A 23,141-nucleotide genomic window follows, 5' to 3' on the forward strand; every position below is an offset into this window, starting at 1 on the left:
GTTTCCACGTAGTATTATAATGCGTTTTCCTGTAAAAAAAAATTAATTTTTTAATAAAACGCAGTACAACACTGCGTTTAGCTTTAACGACTAACTTTCCGTTAAAGTTAAACGCAGTATTATACTACATTTTATGTAGAAATGTAAGTTTTTTTTTACACTGTATAAACATATATTTTGTCCAAAAGTCCATCATTTCAGTTTCGGACTCTTTGATAAGTAAGAAAAATTGAAGTGGACAGTGGCAGGAGATAATGTATAAGATTGATTGGTAAATTATTCAGATAGAAAATTTCTAAATTACTATATTGATTGATAAAAAATACTTATTCCAAAAGTTAAAGATGGGAAAGGAAATCTTTTTCTTTTTTCCATCAAAAACACGAAAAATCCAGAATGATGAGAGTGGATTTGAACCCACGCCCTTTCGGACCAGAACCTTAATCTGGCGCCTTAGACCAACTCGGCCATCTCAACAATTGGTGTGTGAGTGTTTGCAAAATTTTATTTGACATATAGTTCGGCTGAAATTAATTGCATCCATTAGCCAAAACGAGTATAAAATACGTAATGTTTTGCATATATATACATATATAGAAAAGCCTTGATGGTCGACCAAGGACAAAGTAGTAATTTTAAATTAGTTAATCTTAATTAAAATTTTTATTTTTTTCTACTATATAGAAGTGACTGAGATGGACGAACAATGCACATAAAAGTGGTACAAAATGCTATTGTGGATTGTACTCCATTGAGTCAGAAAGACTCACATTTTCAATCACACGTGTATTCCACTCAGAAAGATTCACCCACTCTTTTTAGGCAGTTATGCTACTTTCTCATCTCTCCTGAACATTCTTAACTATTTTCAATTTTCTTCGAATTTCTTCTGCATCTTTGTGGTCTTCCCTAAATTTCTCTCAAAGCTTTTCTATTTTGGGTATTTCTTCAAAGATTCTCCCTTTCGGCTAATTTTTTATCGTTTCGGTTCGAAGTTCTGGCAAGTTTTTTGTCTAATTAATCTTTTTTATTGCACTTATTTGCTGGTAGATTTTGCTAGATTTACATATGTCAATAATTTTATCTAATCGGAACCTCAATATCTTTTAATATTTATTCATTTCAGAAACTACGATTCTCTTTCCCCTTCAGTGCTTTCAAGCATCAAATTTGTCGCTAGAAGATTAAGTCTTGACAATATGAGTAAGCACACTTCAGTACCGGTAGACATACTTTCATGGTGTTCTATATGTGTAAATGTTATAGTTAGTGATACTTTCTTTCATAATGTCTAATTTTAAGTTATTTTTGCTTAAAAATTCCAGCTATCTAATCTTTTTCATTCATAATTACTTGAAATGATGTAGATGACTCTAAGATGTTTGATGAAATGCCTGATAAAACATTAATGATTTTACTGGTAAATGAAACTTTTTAGGTCCCCGCATTTGAAATTGGACACCATAGAAGATATGTAGTTGATAAACTTCGAGAAGAATAAAATTTCACTGTTGAAATTCATCTCTACTGATATTACATTATTATAATCACACCTTGAAAAGAAATTATGTCTTGTGTTTCGATAAAAAAAAAAATGCTAGGTATTGTGATTGTTTGGTCTTTACTGCTTTCTCGCCGAAAATTACTTATTACATTTCCGCCACTAAATATGTTATATGCACATTTTCATGTTCAATATAGTTTCTGTGAAAAATATTTGTATTATTTTGTGAAAAAAAGTAATAAAACAAAGGTCACTGAGGAACTAAGACGTCGTATACAATATGCTGAATTCTTTTGCATCAACAGTTGATGTTCTCTGATAGAATTTAATGAACAATCACCCCTTAAATTCACGAGTTCTCATATAGAATAGCGTAAAGAAATTGGATGCCAAGCTTTTGCATCTATAATTGACATTTTCTGATAGAATTTAAGCAAAGCGATAATCTTCTCTTACATTAATTAGTTTTCATATAAAATAAACATGAGTACATATTTTTCAATAGTTATAACCATATTTGTTTTAGTGTCTTGCAGCATGGAGATCATAACTCTTGGGGATAAAAGGATAGGCATGAAAACAAGTGTCCTAGAGGAAAAGGAGACAACTTGTTATATGCTTTGATTTGCTGCTATGCTGCATTGCTAATGACTTGAAGGAAAGTTTCTACTCATGAATCAACCAGACTGATATTTAATTTTTCCGTATTTCATATGTGCTATTGAGTGAATCTCTTTTCTGATGAGGAGTTAAGACAAGTGATGTTAATGCTTGAAAAAGGTGGTCCGACATTAGTTCCACTTCTGATATTTTGTTTTTCTATAACTTTTTCAATTATGATTATGACATTGTGTAGTGGTTTAAAACCGTCCCGGAGTTGTTATGATATGCCAAACTAATTAGAGAAAGGAATATAGTGCGAGGCCTGAGACTTATGTCAAGCAGTTTATTCAGGTATATAAAAGAGAGTATTGTTGAAACTGCTTTTTTTTTTTTGGGATAAGGTATTGGTGAACTTGATTACTCAAAATAAAGGATATTTGTAATGCTCTACTTCGAATCCTAAATCATGACGCTTTTGAGTGAAAAAAATATATTGGAGAGGGCTTAAGTTTTCACTATATTAGTCTTCATCCATTCACACAGTCTTTTGTGCATTTCACGATCTATATGGTGATATATATTGATCTAAATCCTCAATATATATGTGCATCTCTCTGCTTAAAATGCTGCTAATGTAACATTTATGATGAAATGAATCTACCTACTTTTCAGGATATAATATATGTTTCAATGTCTTTGCAACCAACAAGGAACTCAGAACTCCAATTTCACCTGTATTACTTGAAGATGCAGCAGAACTATCAATGAGCACTTACAAATCTAAAGAACAATACAAAAATGCATCTGGTGAAGAAGAAAAAAAGCTAAATACCTAAATGGTGTGGCAAATGGCTTCTAAGCCATTGATGCGGATGTGACTGTAAGGACTTGATGTCACTGTTTGTGATTCCATACATTTTAACTATAAATTTGATAGATGTATGCTTTCTGGAGGTACTTATTTTACACGTTCGAAGGATAACATGTTAATTGCTAAGCTGGAGGCTATAATTTATAGTTATGGGCAATAACAGACAGTCTTTGATGTGCTTGAAGATATAGACAGTCTTCCATGTTAAACTTTTTTGGTACTAAACAACCGGCCATGGCCACAATGTTGTAATTCAAGGTCCAACTCGTGTGCATGTTCTGTGGTGTATGTTTGATAATATTTGACAATTCTTTTGTAGGACACAATTCGATTGGAACTAATTCTTATGACCTAATTGCATATGTGCAGAAGATGCATATTCTCCACATATTATACTGGAAGGTTCTTTTGTTTCCTGTTTTGATTTCAATTTGAAGGATGTCTTTGTTGCACATTATGAACAGAAAGAAAAGTTAATACTTTAAATTGGATTATTAAAGTAGTACCTTAAAGTATTTATGGAATAATTAGCCTATATTGGGCCCGTGCTTAGCACGGGCTTTTCTTCTCTAGTAATATGCAAAAAACTGTTGGCTATTATTTTGTTGGAGCACTAAAAATAAATTTCTCGCCAGTTTAATGGACCACAACCGCCATTTAGAGTCCACCTAACCCTACTCATATATACAAAAAATATATATTTTGTCGGCTATTTATTTTTGAAAGGAAAAGGGGCCAAATATATCCCTCTACTTTTAAATATTGTTTACATTTAACCTCCGTTATACTTTCGAGGCATATGTACCCCTACCGTTAGTATAGTATTCACATTTACCCCTACTTTTAACGGTGCTCCAATGTGTCAGTGAACCCCAACTATTAAATTGCCACGTTAGACGCTACGTGTGTATTAACATTTTCTTATTTTCGAAAAAAAAAATACCTCATTTATAAGTCTTCTGCTTCATTTTTCATAGCTCCATTACTGTGTATTTGTAATATGTGGAGAGCAAAGTAGACTCCTAACTAAGAAAAAAAAAACATTGAATAGAAACGGGAAGTACAAACTCATTTATTCACTGGGATGAAAGTCCCATGGGTAGAAATAGAAGATCTGCGCATGTTATTTTTTAAGAGAAAAGAAAAATCCGAAATGAACAACGAAGACCTTGAGCAGCCTGTCACTCCCACAATATAATAGTATTTCTCTTTTATTGTTACTTTTCATATTATTTTATGTTACAAACGCATGGCTAATATTAATTTATTTCATTTTGTTTGGCAATAACTTTTTATTGACATAATGTAGTTAAAATAAAAACTGTGGAGGTTTGAATTGTTGAATGAATAACTCTATTGCCATTCGCCAATTATACTTTTCTGTGTTTGAAGAGCATCCATTTTAAACAAATTTATTTCTAAAAAGTTCTAACAATATATCATTAAAAACACAAATTATTTTTTAGAATACTCTTTTAAGAATATTTTCCAATAAACTGTTCGAACCCACCCTAATTCTTAGCCGAAACGTTTTCGTTTAAAATTGTAACCTTTATTAGGTTGCCTAATAGTGTCGCATATTCTGGTCTTTTTGAGCCTCCATTGTTAGCTACCATAAAACTCACTTTCAAATCCCACTCTAGAAGAAAACCCCAAATCATAACTTTGAGCAGGCATCGTATGCGATAAAGAGGGAGGGAGGGAGGGATAGATAGATAGAGAAATATTAGTTGGGTGATCTGAGGATGGTGGCCGGCGGCCGTAAAAGAGTGATGAGTCTAATGGTGGAGGTATGGAATGAAGCAGAAGACTTATAAATGAGTGTTTTTCTATTTCTTCGAAAAATAAGAAAATGTTAATACACACACGGCGTCCACCGTGGCAATTTAATAGTTGGGGTCCACTGCCACGTTGGAGCACCGTTAAAAGTAGGGGTAAATTTGAATACTTCACTAACGGTAGGGGTATATATATGTGCATCGAAAATATAAACAATATTTGAAGATAGAAGGATATATTTGGCCTTTTTGGAAAGTATACATTTCTCAATAATTATCACGATGCTTACCGTGATCTTTATTAGTAGATAGTTGCATTTTTCTTCTCTCTATTTTGATTGAGGCACCATTAGGCTCATCTCTCTGCATTCCATTAAACTCCCGACTTTTGGCACGCCATTCGATTTCACCGGGTTCAAGTCAATTGTCAAACCTGCACAAATGTGGCTCGACACATATGCAATTGATCTGGGGAGCATGTTACGAATCAGGGACCAAATTACGGATTCGATTGGACTCAGTAACTTTGATCTAAATTATGTATTTACTTAAAAAATTTATTTAATGTGTACAAACTATTACTTTAGAACCTAGTAGCTTAAAAAGACTAGAATACTTGCCACAAGGTTGACTCTTAGCACAAAGTATTTCACCCTAGGAGCATAATTGATGTTCTTGAAGGTGACGTCATATGGGGAGATAAGGTAAACAGTAAGCTTTTTGTTGGACTCGTCTATTCTAACAAAAAAAAAATAAAAAAATACTTCACAAAATAAACTGTTTATAGTTTTGCAAATAAATGATTATGTTAGGGGATAAATCATTAAAAATAATATGACAGGGTGTAGATTAGAAAATAGTACATACATGAAGGGCGCAAAACACAAAGAGCCTCAAAATTTGAGATGCGTTATTACAGTGTACTAAAATATAGTGTCACCAATAACAAAGATAATTAAAACAAATAAGGTTAATAAGTCATAGATGAAGCTAATTGAACTTTTTTAGTTAGCATTGATTTTGATTTGGCTTTAGTTTAGGCTTTATTTGAGTTAAAACCTACTGGGCACTTATGTTCTATAAAACTTATTCAACCATTCAAAATTTTTAAGTCCAAAAATATTATGTTAAAGGACAAAAAAATATAAAAAATTTTTAATAATATTTAAAAATTACATTAAAATGAATATTTTTAGGTATAACACAATTTTTAAAAATCGTAATACATATAATGCCGGGTTGGTTTGATTTCGGTTTGACTTTTTTAATTAGCTATTACCAAACCAACCAATTATGTTTGAATTTTTTCTTTAATCCCAAACTAAATCAAATCAAACCATCGCTAGGTTTTTCAGTTTGACTCAAATTATCAATTCGGTATTCGAAAGGGGAGAGAGTTGGAATCTGAGATTGACGCAAGAAGAGAAAGAAGAAAATTTTGAAGAAAAACATTGTTCATCTTTAGCAATATGTTTTTTTGGTCCAAAGCACAAAACTATTTATATTACGTTAAAAGTTGTGTCATACAAGGAGCTAAAGATTGCATAGGCGTTACCCTAAGGGGCGACTTCATGATGGGTCCTGACAAAAAGGGAATCTAAGGGTGAAGCTAGTACTAGTCATTCTAGCTAATTAAAAAAGATCTACGAGATTTTGCTAGTAGATCTGCGACCTTGTTTTTTTTCCCGTACGTATAGAGTATGACGGGATCATCCAGCTGCCGGATCAGAAACCTGAAATCATGCAGAATATGTTATTGTTTATGTTCGTTCTTGGCGGACGGTGATAGTCATGGTAATTGTTATCATTATTTCAATTGTTTTTCATGTGTATCGTATTATATTTGATATATTTAGAGGGGAAAAGAACTAGTTTGAAACAGAAAAAAGAAATAAGATATCGTGATTGTATGGATAAATCAATGAATTTCAAGAATGACAAAAAAGAAAGAAAGAAAAATAAAATTTTATTACTTGGTCATTTTCAAGTAATTTTTTTAATGCAGGAACGTAAATTAAAAGATGAACGATGTGGATGTTAAAATTTCTGCAAAGGTACTAGGTGTATCAAACATCTGGTCTCTATCTCCAGATTGTGGACCCCCATAGCCAAGGTCAAGGCCTCATGAGCAGTATTTGTATTTTCATTCCTTACAAAATGCCTAGTGATAGAAAGGGTGGACGTTCAGTACGATATTTATAAATTACGGTTCGGTGTTTCTGTATTCGGTATATCAATTGTACATACGAAATTCCGTACCAAAGTAGTTCGGTATTTTCTTGTTTGGTTCGGTACGGTTCCGATATCTCACCGTCCCTGTTAATGGTGCAGTTATAAGTTATAACAATTAACACTCCCACAGTCCCATTAGATGCAGAGAACACTTAATTTGTACATAACAATGAAGAACTTCCACTGAAATAAGCATGAAATTTAACGGACAGTTAAACAATAAGGATGTTTCTCACTTCTTTGTTTCTAAAGCAATGCATAAACTACAGAACTACTATATTCATCAGTCAATCTACAGACCTTCTAACATGCTAAAAATAGAACAAGACCCACTAAAATAAAAAATAGTACTACTGAATATCAATCTACAGCCCCTCCAGCGGCAAACCTGATAAAAATAGAACAAGACCAGTTAAAAACAAAACCTAGTACTACTAAGTAACAAAGTTGGTCGAAAGTACTATTGAGAAGAACAAAAAAACAGAACACTTAACCCAATTAGTCTTACCATATCATCGTTATAGAGTAACTTTTACCCCATTGAGTAACCAAACTGTTAAAATAATAAGTCTATTGAGTACAAAAGAGAAGGAATCTTCAGTTCACTTAATCAATTGAATATGTTCTGGAAAATAGGATTTCGTTTAGGCAGTAGACGAGCTTCCGAATAAATATATAGTGAATTAGTACATATTTTCACAAAAGGAAAAGCGATAAAAACAAGTATCTTTACCCACCCACCCAGCCGGTGAAAGCGTGAGGTGAAAAAGGACAAAAGAATCAGTTGAACACTAACATAAAACCACAAGATTGAAGAATGAAGAATGAAGAAGTTATGAACCTGTTGAAGACTTGAAGATTGTAGAATGAAGGTCAACAATGAGCAAGCAAGTAGTCGCCGAGGAGAGTAGTTGTCGTCGCCGTTCGCCGAGGTTGTGAAGTCATAGTTGCTCTCTGCTATTCTAGGGTTAGAAAATAGAAAAGGGAAATGGGTAAGCAGAAGAAGCTAACGTAAGTCTGTTGTGCTATCTCTAAGCCTAAGGGATTAGGGAATTAGGAGCTTAGGGTGTTTGTCGCGCCCCCTTTTTCTCGCGAAATCGGGTTTATGACATTTTGGTTGAGACAACTCGTTCCTTTTGAGGAAGGGGTTTGCATTTTTGAAGAGTCGTCACCTAACCATTTAAGGTGCGTTATGGCACCTACAGGGTTCATTTATAAGTTATAATTACGTTTGGTAACCAGAGACAGGGTAAGGGCTTGAAATTATCCTAAGGGGAAGGTGTTAGGCACCACTCAGGATCCACTAGTGTGGTTCCCGGCCAAACAGTTTTTGTGAATTCGTACAATTAGCAAATAAACAAGTATGGCTCAAATAGTAGGGGATTTAAGTTTAAGTACACAGATATTTGAAAGAAAACAGTTAATGAAAAGCTAGAAAAGAAGTACAATCTAAGCATATTTGCGAACGTAAAGGGGTGTCCTAGGTTGGTTAGCCTATAGGATCACATCAGTACAATGCCCGGTAATCACTCCTTAGAAAGGGGCTACGCGTGACATTAGCGCACCGGTCATCATATCCATGTCTACCCTTCCCGTCCCCTTATTGGTCATGCAAAGCGAGTGTTGGTCTCGAATTCCTATCGCGTGCTGCTACCCGTCCCTTCTTAATGATCCTGGAGGGAGTTAGGATCTCTACCTACAGGTGGTTCTAGACGTGCCCCTAAGGTTTTAAAAAGGCAAAAATTCTAAGGCGACAGTCAAAAATATTTAGGACTTTCACACAGAATGGGAGAAATTAAAAGGCTCAAAGTTTCCTCCTCAAACAAACACATAAGCAGCACGACTCAAGCACAGTTAAGGGCAGTATTCAGATTCCTAAAGCATGACATCTAGGTGTTTTTTACAAGGTAAGCAGATAGCCGATTTGTTGTATTACTCAGAAAGGCCTAATCAGTTTGCCTACTGTTTTTAAAACCTGTCGAGAATTTGGCAGCATACACAAGAAGGCAGATTTCTGATTTTAACAGCTCGGTTGGCTAAGGCTTGCTTAGGTGTGAGATAGTATACCAATCCTCAGAAGTAAGGAAAACTGATTGAAAACAGGTTGTTTAAACATGCTATTCTAGGTATTCATCACATAGAATTATCACCAGTTAATTGTAAGAACTGAGTAAAATTATTTTATCCCCTTTTTGTGCATTCATAGTTGGCCTAAGCGCGTGTAAGCGAATATAAAATCTTAAAGACATGGTATCTAATGCGCAGAGATGTAGAATCCTAAGCAGGATTTCTATATGCACAATTATTACAGCGTTTGAACATGATTTTCAGAATATGCAGGGATGATATGTTTGTTAGTGTTGTTTAGCCTTAAAACAGGATTTTAAGTGTGTATGGCAGTAGGAACATGATCGCAGAAAATACTGGTTATTAACACATTTAACACAGGATTTTCTAAGTGATATGATAGCGAAATGGACATGCTGAAAACAGTAAGTGTAAGTCCTAAGGAACATGATCTCTAATGCATGAAATGAGTCCTAAGCATGGTTTCTATTGCGCAAGTGGGAATATAAGCCTAATAACATATTTTCTACCCTTTTAAAAGCTAAAGCATGCATGGTCACCCCTTCCCTTTCCACTATCCATCCCCGGAGTTGTTTACAATAGTTATTACAAACCATTTGCATAAATTACACAATTGAAATAAGAAAGGGAAAAAAAATTATGCTATTGGGAGCCTACTGATAGGCCCAAAATCTCCAGAATGCCTCAAATGCCATGATTCTTAGCCTTTCTCATATCCGGGTATGTCAGAGTTCCCTAAGGACCTCAAGGGATCCCGGGCAGTGCTCACACCCAGATTTCATAGCCAAGACAGAGTAAGTGCAGTGTGAAACGGCCAGCCTTTGTGTATCCAAGTTCAGAGGGAGCTCAAGGGTCTCAAGGAAAGGTTCACACAAAAGGGGCAGAACTTAGTGGTCTAAGAGTAGAGTGAGAGTGCTTGACATAGTTTTGAAAAGATTTAAGCAGGAAAACAGTTTGAAAAGAGACTTGTTTGTAATAGTTTTGTAAAACAACATAGGGAGTTATTAAATAAGACAATTTGAAAAGGGTAAGGTGACTAACAATCAATCAAACCAAATACAGAACCAGAAGAGGTTCATCGGCACTTCAATACATGGAATCAAACAAGTACACACATCCACTCAGGAGTAATGGGGATTTGGGGTAAGTATAGGGCACATAGTAAGCACAGATGCACAGAGGTACAGAATCAGAGGAGCCTTGAAAGGGGTCAGGGCTTTTAAAGTACAACATGAACTTCAGGGTAATACAAAATCAAACAGACTTAGGATAGCCAACTACTTTACACAGGAAGGTGCATGCGGGATCAAAGAAACATAGTCACATTGGGGTACACTAGAAAGGGATTAAAGAGCAGGCTAATCCTAAGGGGGTATATTCAGAAGCATGCAGTAAAGAAGACAGTGAAGTAGACATGTTAATTGCAGGTTGAGCAACAAAACCATAGATGGAAGCATATTAGAAACATGACAAATTGAAGTGATAGGAGAAGCATATTGTTTTGGGACTTGAATTGAAATTAGAACATACTAGTAAAGAAGATAGTAAACACAAAGTGAGGAGCAAGAGAGTAGAGTAATCAGCCTCGGCTTGCAGCCGGCTGACTTGGAACAATAGCAAGTAACCAGAGAAAAGAGAGCAGAAGAGTTTTTTTTTGTGTGTGAAAGAGAGATTTTGAACTAACGTGTTCGTGTCTTGTGTTAATGAAAAGCAGGGTCTTTATAGTTTATAGAACAGGCAGCAAATAAGGCAGGAAACATAGTTCAACAGTAATTAAAGCAATACGTATCAATTAGAACCAAATCAGCATAGGTACTTCCCTTAATTAAGGAATTAAACAAAATCAAACGGTAATAAGCAGTGACAAATAAGGAATGAAATCATGTAAAACTGAACATGACATATAAGGAAATAAGCATAGTACAGAGCATGTAATAGAGGCTAGGTTAAACAAATTCTAATCTCTATTTTAAAAGGCAGAATTGGGACTCGCCCGGGGTTCGCCCTGGGGCGGAGCACTCGTAAAATGCCCCTGGACTTATGTGTGGGGCTTAGTCCCGTGAGACTTACGCCTTGGCCATCGAATCTTACGCCCCGAACACGCCCAACGCCCAGCGTACTGGGTTCGCCTAATAGAACTTTATGCAATTCTATGTAACTAAGTTGTAATTCTCAAATTTGCTTTATAAATCGTTGACTATTCAAAATTACTCTTTTCTTAATCATAAATCATTAAGTTGAGAGTATTTGATATCACAATTAAAAAATTATTGCACGTTATCCACTAAGACTGCTATGAGATTTTTAATAAATCTTTTATTTAAAAGGTATTTATTTATCAACTTTTGTTATGTCTTTACTATATAATAGTCCATAATTTTTTATAATTATTTTTCTAAATATTTTTTTTCACGTTTACAAGATACAATACTTATTAATTTAACAGCTTAGTATTAGCTAGTAACTATTTACAAATAATTAGTTATCATGGTATTGTATGGTAAATTATGTGTCACTTTATTAACTTGTTGAAACTTAAAAATAAATGATGCTAGAGAATCATATTTAAATTATGAATTATGTTTTTATATAAATTCTCTTTCAAATAGAAAGCATATTAAATAAAAGGAGTATTTTAAGAAAAATATCCAACTATAATATCGAAATTCTTTCAAGATTAGGAGATACATATAAGATTTCGTATCAGATACATTTGATATTTGAGTTGCATCGACGATGCAGCTAATTTGCATATTATGATATATGTCATACTTTTCGTATTATTCATAGTTGATTTATAATTTATAAATATTTTAAATAGATTAATTGTTATAATTTCGTGATTTTAATATAATTTTTATAATTATTTTTTATTTTATACTATCTTAAAATTCTTGAAATCAGTAAAATTTAAAGATCCGTAGGATTTACGCCCCATATCTCAGGACTTACGCCTCACCTCGTCAGAGGTAAAATGCCTCGCCTCACGCCCCCGCCTTTTAAAACATTAATTCTAATTAAGGAAAATGTCTAAGAATCAATTTGATAGCATATTCAACCACAAAATAAGGCAAGAAAATATTTAGAGGTTGAAATCAGTAGAGAATATCACAAGAAATTAGTGAAGGATCAGTCACAGAGGTTCAAGGATCCAACAATAGCAAATAGCACTGATTTAGCACAACTTTACGAGAACAAGCACATAGTAAGCAAAATCAGAACTCTAAGAAGCTGAGTAGGGCAAAAATCATATAAAAAATTAGGGATTCATGTAGAGCATAGCATGAGTTAATATTATAAACGTGACATAGGCGGAAGAAGTAAAAGTCAGAGGCATTGATGAACAAGATAGGGTAAAACCACAGAGAATCATAAGGCTCGTGAGAAACAAACACATATACAGGTTAAGCGAACATGTTATCACAAAACAGACTCAGAATCCAGGATTAAAACCAAGAAACTTAGGGTTTTCAACACAATAACTCAGATAAAAAGATAAAACTCAAATAAACGTTTAAACATAGTGAAAATCATAGATTATTACTAAAATCAGAAGGAAAAGCCATTTTGAAAAGGGGTTAAGAAACCCTAGTTTGAAGACGAAGAGTCGTTTTAGAAGAAATCGGAGAAATCCTTAAGAAAACAGTAAAGACAACTCGAATAGACTCAGATCTTGTTACAGATCTTAGAAATCAAGAGTCAAAATCAGGATTTCAGAGAGAGAACCCAAAGGGAGAGAATCGGCTCAAAAATCACAGGTTCTAGCCGGAGATGGCAGGATCTTACTCGGACAGGCCAAGATTGGCCTGAGAATGACATGAAAAACCATGGGGGTTAGTTGAAACGCCTCTGGTTCCTTGAGGACCTTAGGGTAGCAATAATCCGGCATGGGGTGAGCCATGGAGGCTAGGGATGGTGGTGGAACATCCATTGTTACCAGCGAGCCAACGGCCGGTGAGAGGAACCATGGTTTAGCAAAGGGAGCTTGAGAGGATTTGAGAGAGAATGGGAGGGGTAGTCTATTAGGTTAAACTAGGAATGGGGGGATCTGGACCGTTGATTAGAATTGATCAACGGTCCAGATTGGACCAGGGATTGGGTCGGGTAGGATTGATGGATTGTGCCTGGGGTTTGGGCTGTTTTAAGCGGGTTGGGGTCTGATTTAATTAGGCTAGAATTGAAATAAAATTGGCTATTTGTTAAATACCCAATTAAATTAAATAAAACAATTTACAAAAATAGCTGATAATTGTACAAAATGAATTTTATGCATAGAAAATAATTAAAAATAATTATTTAATATTTTAAAATATAAATGATTAATTTCTGGTTTTAAAATACAAGTTATTAAATTCCCATCACTGTGGAGAATACGTCAAATCCGTGGGGATCAACAAACATCCAGGAGCATCAACTCTGTAGCAGATTGAAGCACAAAAAACGAAGAAAAGTAGCAATTACAGAATCCAGTTGAGGATACTAGGACGCAAGCCCAACTGAACATGAGCGAACAGATGTGGACTCAAGGCCCGATTCCATTCAAGAACCGGAAGAAAATGAAAATATCAAAACAACGGTTGAAGAGTTGGAGGCTGTAGAACTATTCACACAATGGCCTGAAAAGAAAGTCTACATTGGGGCCAACTTAAGCCACGAAATGAAAGGGAAGTTGATTGAATTTTTGAAAACTAATGTGAATTGCTTGGTCCCATTCTGATATGACAGGCATACCCCCGAAAGTAATGACTCACAAGTTAAATGAAGATCCATCGTATCCACCTATCAAACAAAAGAAAAGAAAGCAGGGATCTTTCAAAAATCAGGTGATTCAAGATGTGGTCCTAAAACTTTTAAAAATTGGGTCTATCCGCGAGGTAACGTATCCTAATTGGTTAGCTAATAATGTAGTAGTACCAAAAGAGAATGGCAAATGGCGAGTTTGTGTAGACTACACCGACCTTAACAAAGCTTGTCCTAAAGATTCTTTTCTATTACCACATATAGATCATCTAATTGATGCTACTGCAGGACATGAATTGTTAAGCTTTTTAGATGCATATTCAGGGTATAATCAAATCAAAATAGGTCTCCTAGATGAGGAAAAAACTTTATTTATAACAGACAGGGGGACTTACTGTTACAAAGTAATGCCATTTGGCCTCAAAAACGCTGGTGCCACATATCAAATGTTGGTGACCAAAATGTTCCAGGAACATTTAGGAAAAACTATGGAAGTCTACATAGATGATATTCTTGTCAAATCTCAACAATCAGGAGATCATATACCGCACTTGTCTGATACATTTCAGATCTTACGAAAATTCAATATGAAGCTAAATCCCGAGAAATGTGCATTTGGTGTTTCATCAGGTAAGTTTTTGGGTTTTCTTGTTTCTAACCGTGGTATTGAAGTAATCCCGTACAAATTAAAGACATAGAAGAAATTCCTGACATGCTTACAAGTAAGAAAGAGGTGCAGAGACTGACGGGAAGAATTGCGGCCTTGGGAAGATTTATTTCCAAGTCATCAGAAAAATGCTTTACGTTCTTTTCAGTTCTTAAAAAGCAAGATCAATTCGAATTGTCTGAGGAATGTCAACAAGCGCTCAAAACCTGAAAGTCTACTTATCAAATCCACCGTTGCTTGCAAAACCAAAAGATGGGGAAAGGTTGCTTATATACCTTGTTGTTTCAGAAGTAGCGGTGAGTGCTGTTTTGGTTCGTGAAGACCAAGGTAAACAGTCTCCAATTTATTATGTTAGCAAATCGTTATTAGATGCGGAGACACGGTATCCTCAACTAGAAAAACTTGCACTTGCATTAATCATGGCATCTAGGAAATTAAGGCCTTATTTTTAATGCCACCATATCTCTGTAGTGACTGCTTATCCCCTACGTAATATATTACACAAACAGGAATTATCGGGTAGGTTAGCCAAGTGGGCCGTAGAATTGAGTGAATATGACATCACATATCAACCTAGAACTGCAATAAAGTCACAGGTGTTAGCAGATTTTTTGGCCGATTTTAGCCAAGGGATGCAACTAGAAGCAGAAAAAGAACTACAAGTATTCAATGGATGTAATCTAGGAACCTGGACCTTATTTATTGATGGCTCATCGAATGTGAAAAGGGCAGGTCTAGGAATTGTTTTAGTACCACCTACGGGTGAAACCATACGACAAGCTATAAAATGTCATCCTGTGACTAACAATGAGGCAAAGTATGAAGCTGTGATTGCAGACTTAGAACTGGCACGCGAACTTGGCATAGAGCAGGTTGTAATCAAAAGCGATTCGCAGCTTGTAGTTAACCAAATGCTGGGGACTTATACAGCCAGGGAGGCAAGAATGCATCAATACCTGGAGAAGGCGCGAGATCTGGTTAGACAATTCCAAACCTGGAAGTTTGTGCAGATACCATGAGAGGAGAATATTGAGGCAGACGCCTTAGCTAATCTTGAATCTGCGGCAGAAGTAACAAATGATGAAAATGCCTCTGTAATACATCTATTTCATTCAGTACTCGATCAAGATAGAAATGAGGTAAATTTCAATAATTTAACTTGGGATTGGAGGAACGAGATTGTCACTTTTTTGCAGTACGGAGCCGTCCCTGAAGATAAGAAAAAGGCTCACGCGCTTCGCAAAAAAGTTGCTCGGTACTGCTTAAAGCAAGGCAATCTTTATCGAAAAATATTCGGTGGTCCTTTAGCAAGATGCCTCGGACCTTCTCAAACAGATTATGTATGAGAGAAATACACGAGGGACATTGTGGAAATCATGCGGGAGGAAGATCTTTCGTAAAAACCATGATTAGAGCAGGCTATTATTGGCCCAAAATGGAAGAAGAAGCGGAAAACTTTGTAGCTAAATGTGACAAGTGCCAAAGATATGGTAACAATATGCATAGACCCGCGGAATTGTTATATCCAGTCATTGCACCGTGGCCTTTTATGAAGTGGGGGATGGATATCGTGGGTCCACTACCACAGGCAAAAGGCAAGGTAAGATTTTTGCTAGTACTCACTGATTACTTTACTAAGTGGGTGGAAGCAGGTGCTTTTAAACAGGTACGAGAAAAAGAGGTCAGAGATTTCATTTGGCGAAGTATCATATGCCGATTCGGCATACCAAAGGAAATCGTATCTGACAACGGCCCACAGTTTATAGGCGCACAGATCACAGAATTTTTTCAAAGTTGGCAAATCAAAAGGATTACTTCAACTCCTTACCATCCGGTGGGTAATGGACAAGCTGAATCGACGAATAAAGTCATTATTAACAATTTGAAGAAACGATTGGAGGAATCCAAAGGCAATTGGACAGAGGTGTTACCTGATGTTTTATGGGCTTACCCACGACAACAAAAACAAGTACGGGAGAAACACCGTTTTCACTGGTATACAGAGCTGAAGCCTTGATCCCAGTCGAGATAGGTGAACCAAGCACGAGATATGAACAAGCAACTGAGAAATCTAATGAAAAAGAAATGCGAATAAACTTAGATTTACTTGAAGAAAGAAGGGAAGCTGCATTAATAAGAATGGCAACACAAAAGCAAGTTATGGAATGATATTATAATCGGAAAGCTCGCCTAAGATATTTCAAGGATGGGGACTTCGTACTCAAGAAGATTTTTCAATCCACGAGAGCGGCTAATGCGGGAAAGTTAAGTCCAACCTGGGAAGGACCTTATAAGATTCATGGTATCGCAGGAAAAGGAGCATACGAGCTGGAAACAATGGTTGGCAAGATTTTACCTTCACATTGGAATGCCGTTCATCTGAAGAGATACTATTTCTAAGGAAAAAAAGTATCCACGGGCAGGTACCTTCATTTTCGAATCTTATTTTTGAATTGTTAAAATTTTACTAACGATTTTAGATGACAGGAAAAAAGATAACCCGTACTAAATGATGAGTCACGACCTGCAAGACACGTGGAAAAATATAAATTCCCGGTCTAGGGTTACAATTTATTCTAATAGAAATTCAAACGGGTTAAGCAGTCTTCATCTATAATCGCACCTCCGAGTCCCGTACGTTTTTTCCTTTTCAGGGAAAGGACCGATTAAGAGGAGTAAACAAGTGCTCGAGATTTCATACTTCAAAGCTCAAACACTTGGGGGACTATACAATATACGTCGTCCTACATATAAAGAAGGCAAAGAAGATTAAAGAAGATAGTCGAAAGTACGAATCAGAGCCTCAAAGTCTACTCATCGAATGAGTCAAGTTCAGAGCAAAGTTACGAGCCAATAACACAAAGCCAGTCGAAAAACCTTATAGATTTCAAAATTTTATGATATCTAGGTTAAAGGCAATGTATAGAAACAGGTTATAAAGGAAAACCTTGAATTTTATTTTCTCTTTTGAAATCTGTTGTAAAGAAAACAGTTACGAAAAAAGTTATAGAAGTTATTTAAACACATGTAAGATGTTATTTAAACTTGACAAAGTTCAAATGAAAACTTTATCAAAGTTACTTCAAGAAACATGTGTGTTCCTATTTCTTTTGTCGTACATTTACACCATTATGAAGTTGAGACGTCTTCTTCATTAAGTGTCGAAAATAAAAGGGCCCTCTTTTATAAAATTCATGTATGATTCAAACATCCATGAAGTTAATAAATCATCTTATGAAACAAAAAATGCAAAAAATGGGTAAAACATAAACCCACGAATTAATTAACAAGTCCTTAAGTATAAAGGCAAAGACGAGCAAAACAGAAGCTCAAAATAACTAAGTTAAAACAGAAAACTTCTTAATATTAAAAAGTTTAGACTAAGTACGAACTTAGTCATAAACTATTTGTCATTTATACAAAAGCGCCCCGAAAAGGTCTGGGGACTTATCATTTCCAAAAAACTAAACCCCCAAATGAGACCGGGGGTTACAACCACATTCCAAAAAAAAAGTAACATATCGTAAACTTTTCACTGAGGGGCTGAAGAAGGATCCGAAACAGGGTCATTAACAGCAGAAGGTTCGAGATGGCTTGAAGGAGTTGGAGCATTCACCGTACCCATATCATCTTCAATGTGCTCGGGAATATCAGCCATGGGAGAAGGAAAGTCTTGGCCTTGCTGAGTTTTTTCAATAGTCTCTTTTATTTTAGCTAACTCAGCATCCAAATTAAAGCCCTCTTGGCTAGCTTCCACCAGGGTATCGTGGCGTGTGTTTAAAATTGCCCAACTCACTTCAATTGCAGTCTTGTCCTCAAGAATCTCATAATCTTGCTCCCATTGATCAATCTCGTTTTTAAGCTTTTCATTTTCAGCCAGGGCAGAATCATAAGAAGCTTGCAGAGGAGCGAGTGAACTCTCTAAAAAGCTGACCTTGTTAGAAGACTCACGAAGATCTTCTTGGGTCTGAGAAAGTGTTTGTACGAGTTCACCAACATAAGCTTCTTTCTTACTTAGCAAAGCCTTCAGTTCTCTGATTTCTTCACTGGCTTTGGAAAGTTGCTCAGAGAAAGATGTTTCAAGGAGATTCTTGTCCTTATCAGCTTGATTTGAGGAAGCCTTCTCGATTGCTAACTCTGAAGTTAAAACCTTCAGTTGCTGCTCCAAGGTACACTTACTCTCTTCTAACACTTCCATGTCAATTTGAAGACCTTCATACTGTTCTCTCTAGTTGTCCACTTCAACTTGATAATCATGCATTAATTGCTCCGTGTGGGAAATTCTCTTCATCATCTCCGTGCCAACTAGATTGATCTAAAAAAGAAAAAAAGTAAGAACCTTAAATAGAAGAAGGGTGAAGTAAAGTATGAAAAAGAATACCTTTAAAGATGATTGCACTATGTCATTCATCTAAGTCAAAGAGTTGTGACTCTCAAGCTTGGATTTCTCAACTGGACCAATCAGAGGCTTCAACCACACATCAGCCCGACCTGATTTCCTCAAAAGGTTACCATCGGCAGGAACCTCGATGATAACTTGCCTCATAGCTTCACTTCCACTTGAGGAACCAACCTCAGTATGGTGGACAGTTGTAGGAGGAATTGTGGAAAGAGTCAAAATAGCCTGGGGCGGAGCAGCAACAGCAGCGGTCACAACCGGTAAAGAAGATGTCACAGGAGCAAGCATGGAAAATGAGGCAAGGGGCACTTCATCAGAAACTGGACCTAAACTTTCACTATCAAACCCACGAGCAAAAAACTGATCAACAGAATCACGAGCAGCCGCGAGAGTGTCATCATCGGAAATCACCAAGGTGGCTTCAACAGGCTTGGTTAAAGGAATAGAACGAGGAGGAGATGCTTTATCATCAGAAATAATGCGTCTTCTAGTTCGTGGCCTTTTTATCAAAGAACCCCCATCTTATTCTTCCTCTTCTTTAGAATCTTGATCAGCAGAAGCCTTCTTTTTCACCAAAATTATCTCTTGGGCTCTTTCCAAAGAAACTCTGGAAGCTACAAAGGCTTCAGCACTTATGCCTCGAATGGGAAATCCTGATAAAAAGAAGGATCAAAGTAAGTTTTAAGGAAAGAAGTGAATGGAATACGACGGATATAAAGGAAAAAGCACTTACCGTGAGTTTTCACTTTCCAACCAAACCGATGAGAAAGGTTTTTCCAAGATATACCTTTCATCGGAGCAATACCTAACAACTTTCCTACCCAACTACGGAAATTGGGAATCTCATCAACAGTTCCCATGGTTGCTGAAATAAAGAAGAAGTTAAAATGACAACCATCAAAATTATAAAAAAAAAAGGCATAGAAAAGTTATGAAAAGAAAACTTACGTGAAAAAATTCCACTTCTTAGGAAACGGAACATTCTCTTCACCCACTAAACCAACAGTGGGGGCAGCAACAAACCTGGAATACCAGCCACGGTCTTTATCGTCCTCTGGGCTGACCAGAACTCTCTTGCTTCTCGCTACTAAAGTAAAAATTCCATGATGGAAAAGTTTGGGAGAATAAAGATGGATTAAATGAAAGAAAGTAAAAGGCAAGCCAGCCATGTTGGCCAAATGCCTCAAACAAGCAACGACCCTCACGATGGGGCCAATTTGTCCTAAGCAAACATCGAAAAAACGACAGAATTCGATGATAACCGGGTCAATAGGGGCTTGAAATTCAATGTAAAAGGATATGTATATACGAAAGAAAACCCAGTCAAGTAAGAAGTGATTCTTTGGTTTGCATTGGGAATTATAATGGGGAAATCATGACTCCAATGGCAATCTCTACGAACCACAGAAATCAAACCTTCAGTGATCTGAGTTGGGTAAATGTCAGCACGATCTAATGAAGACATAGAGCAAACTTGGTTTCTGATGGACTCTCTATCATTGTAAAAAGATAGTTCAGCAGGAACAGTTTCATCAACCAAAGGTTCATGAGGAGGTTTATTGGGTTCTTTATTTCTAGATGAAGACCTTTAGGAAAGAGAACCTCTAGTTCTAGAAGGTGGAGTTAAACTCGTAGAAGGAAGAGAAGGACCTCGAGAAGATGAAGAACCTAAACTGCGAAGTATTCCTCCTCTCCTACTTCTAATAGGAACAAGAGGAAGATTGTCAACGATAGGGACTCTCCGAGGGTTAGGGTTTGAAGAAGACATAATAGTACGAGGAAGAAGAAAACTAGAGTTGAATATTCTGAACCTTTTATGAGAAAGACAAAAATGAAAACTTATATTAATACTCAGAAGCAACCGTCAAAGGAAAAGACGCAATGATAGAAATGTCATGATGAAAGCTGTCGGTTCGTAATTAATGAAGCCGTACAAAAACCCTAAAAAGCGCTGAAAAGTTGCAGAACCAACCGGGAGATGCCACGTGTCGTGAACATTAAATGGAAGTGACAAATGAAGCGTCAGTTCCAGAGAAGAAATAATGGCGGCAAATATTCCCGCTTTAATGAGATTCACTTCCCAAATATTCTATTGAAGAATAAATGGCAAGTGGGGGGACTATCTGTATTGGAAAAAATTGAGTTCGTGTATAGAATTAAATATGAGGTGATATATCATGACACGTGGACTAGTAGAAAGTGACTGATTGGCAAAGTAAAAAGGCACGAGCTTCAACAGGCACAGGCAGAGGAAAGATGAAAGCTCGTACCTATTGATATTCAGCAGTTATATCAGAAGAATGAACTTAAATAGCAAAAGCGGTACAAATACGTATTATTGGTAATTAATAGGCATAATTACGGAAAACGTTATGGAATTTGTAATGAATCGGTTATGATTACCAATTATAACGTTACATTAATGCCATTAATTATCATAAAGACTCTATTATAATAAAGGAAAAACGTATTGCTTCGAGATAGCTATAAAAGGGAAAGATTGAACATTTGTAAGGACACGAAATACTATTGCAATATACTGATTTATTTTGCTTTCTTCTGCTTATTAAAGTCAATTTCTTTTATTCATTATATATTTGATTATCAGTAACCCGAGTTCTTCTAAAATAAAGCTTTGACCGAAATCCTTATTTTTGGTTAAACAATAATGATATTATCCAAACAGTCAGGGTATCGTGTTTCTTCATTCTCTTTTAAATAGTTTTTTCATAAACAGATCAAATTTGATACAGTACACCCGCAAAGAATTGAAAGAATGAATTGAAATTATAGAGGAAAAGGACTTAAGTATATACATATACTGACCATATAAAGACTTCATCACACAATTGACGAATTTTATAGTTATCACTGATTATCAGTTAATGCTTATCAAGAAATATATATGTAATTACCTATCAAGTAATTTGATTATGTAAATAATTTTTACACCGTTAGCATATATGGGGGATTTTTATTTCAATTTCTTTTCAAATTGGTCAATGTCCACAAGAAGCACTAACTCTTCAAATCGTTTGACTACAAGGTCCAAGCAAAATGCTGTCTCATTCATATGAAGAAATTAATAACTATTGTTTTCTCCACATATGCTTGCAATGATCATACAGACACCGTTAGCTTTAATTAGGTTATTCACACAAAACTTGTTTAAGTATTATTAATAGTTGCTGTTAGTTTGTAAAACGGTTTAATTTCCAGCTAGTAAAAACTTACAACCTCCAACGTAAGAACCGATTGAACTGCGCAACTTTAATTCTCACGTATAGCAAAATGAAACCCTACTTAAAACTAAATCAAACTGAACACTTACCAACTAAAGGAAAATAACTAAGCACCAAACATCTGGTATTCAGAAGCAGTAGCAGCAGAGTCAAGATTCTCACTAAAAATTAAACACACGAAAAAGCCGAAGGGATTTAATTAATATATAATACTAGTATATATGCATAACATAAATTTTTACCGAATTATACAATATAATTTTTTGGTGAATGGGTGTTGATTGACACCCTTAGGTTAAAGATGGCTCCGCCACTGTTCTGAAGTATTTTTCATCATATCTTTCTTGAATGAAGAAATTTTATTTCCATGCAGAAGAAGCACACGATTCTTCTTTTCCCCATATAATAAATTAAGCAAAAAAGCAATCATAGGGCAACTCTCCTTTGGCAGATAACAAATGCATGTACGTGCTAGACATTACAAATATAAAAAACTATATATTCATAATTATTATCTGCCAAAAGGAGAGCTGCCCTACAACTGGTTCGCTTATGCAGTGGCGAAGTTAGGAATTTTCTCAAGGGTATTCAAATTTGAAAGAAGTGAAAAAAAAATTCCGACAAAGGGTGTTCAATATGTGTTATGTACTTCTAAAACGTAATATTTTACCTATATATAGTGCAATTTTTCGACGAAGGGTGGTCATGTGACCATGTGGCTTCGCCACTGCGCTTATGATACGTACATTTCAGAATCTGAAGCTTTCTGAACTGGCTCAAGGAACTAATTATTAGACAATGGAGAGCTGAATTTATAGGGACATGAGTAGTACTGGCTTCAATATAATTGCCATAGCAGCTAGCACTCAAATGAAACGCAAGGATATGCTATTGAATTATGCCAAAGGAATCAATGGATATCCTCTTATGATGCCTGCTAAGCATTCCATGCAAAAGAGCTTCGCTTTTATCTGAATAAAAGGATTGATCATGATCTTCCTCTATAATATATATCTC

The 23,141-nt window shown here is 35.8% G+C and overlaps 1 long non-coding RNA gene across 4 annotated transcripts; it reads left to right on the top strand.

Annotated features, from left to right (window-relative positions):
• Positions 1 to 727: 727 nt before the first annotated feature.
• On the top strand, positions 728 to 3,340 carry LOC109212512. Of its 4 annotated transcripts, none has more exons than XR_002065873.1 (3): positions 728 to 825; positions 1,127 to 1,203; positions 2,031 to 3,340. It is a non-coding gene; the product is annotated as an uncharacterized LOC109212512 (long non-coding RNA). The 4 variants fall into 4 exon arrangements; XR_002065871.1 differs by having other exon boundaries at positions 733 to 825; positions 2,041 to 3,340; XR_002065872.1 differs by lacking the exon at positions 728 to 825 and adding an exon at positions 832 to 940.
• The last annotated feature ends 19,801 nt before the right edge of the window (positions 3,341 to 23,141 follow it).

Source organism: Nicotiana attenuata, unplaced genomic scaffold, assembly GCF_001879085.1.
Source record: "Nicotiana attenuata strain UT unplaced genomic scaffold, NIATTr2, whole genome shotgun sequence".
Classification (NCBI taxonomy): domain Eukaryota; kingdom Viridiplantae; phylum Streptophyta; class Magnoliopsida; order Solanales; family Solanaceae; genus Nicotiana; species Nicotiana attenuata.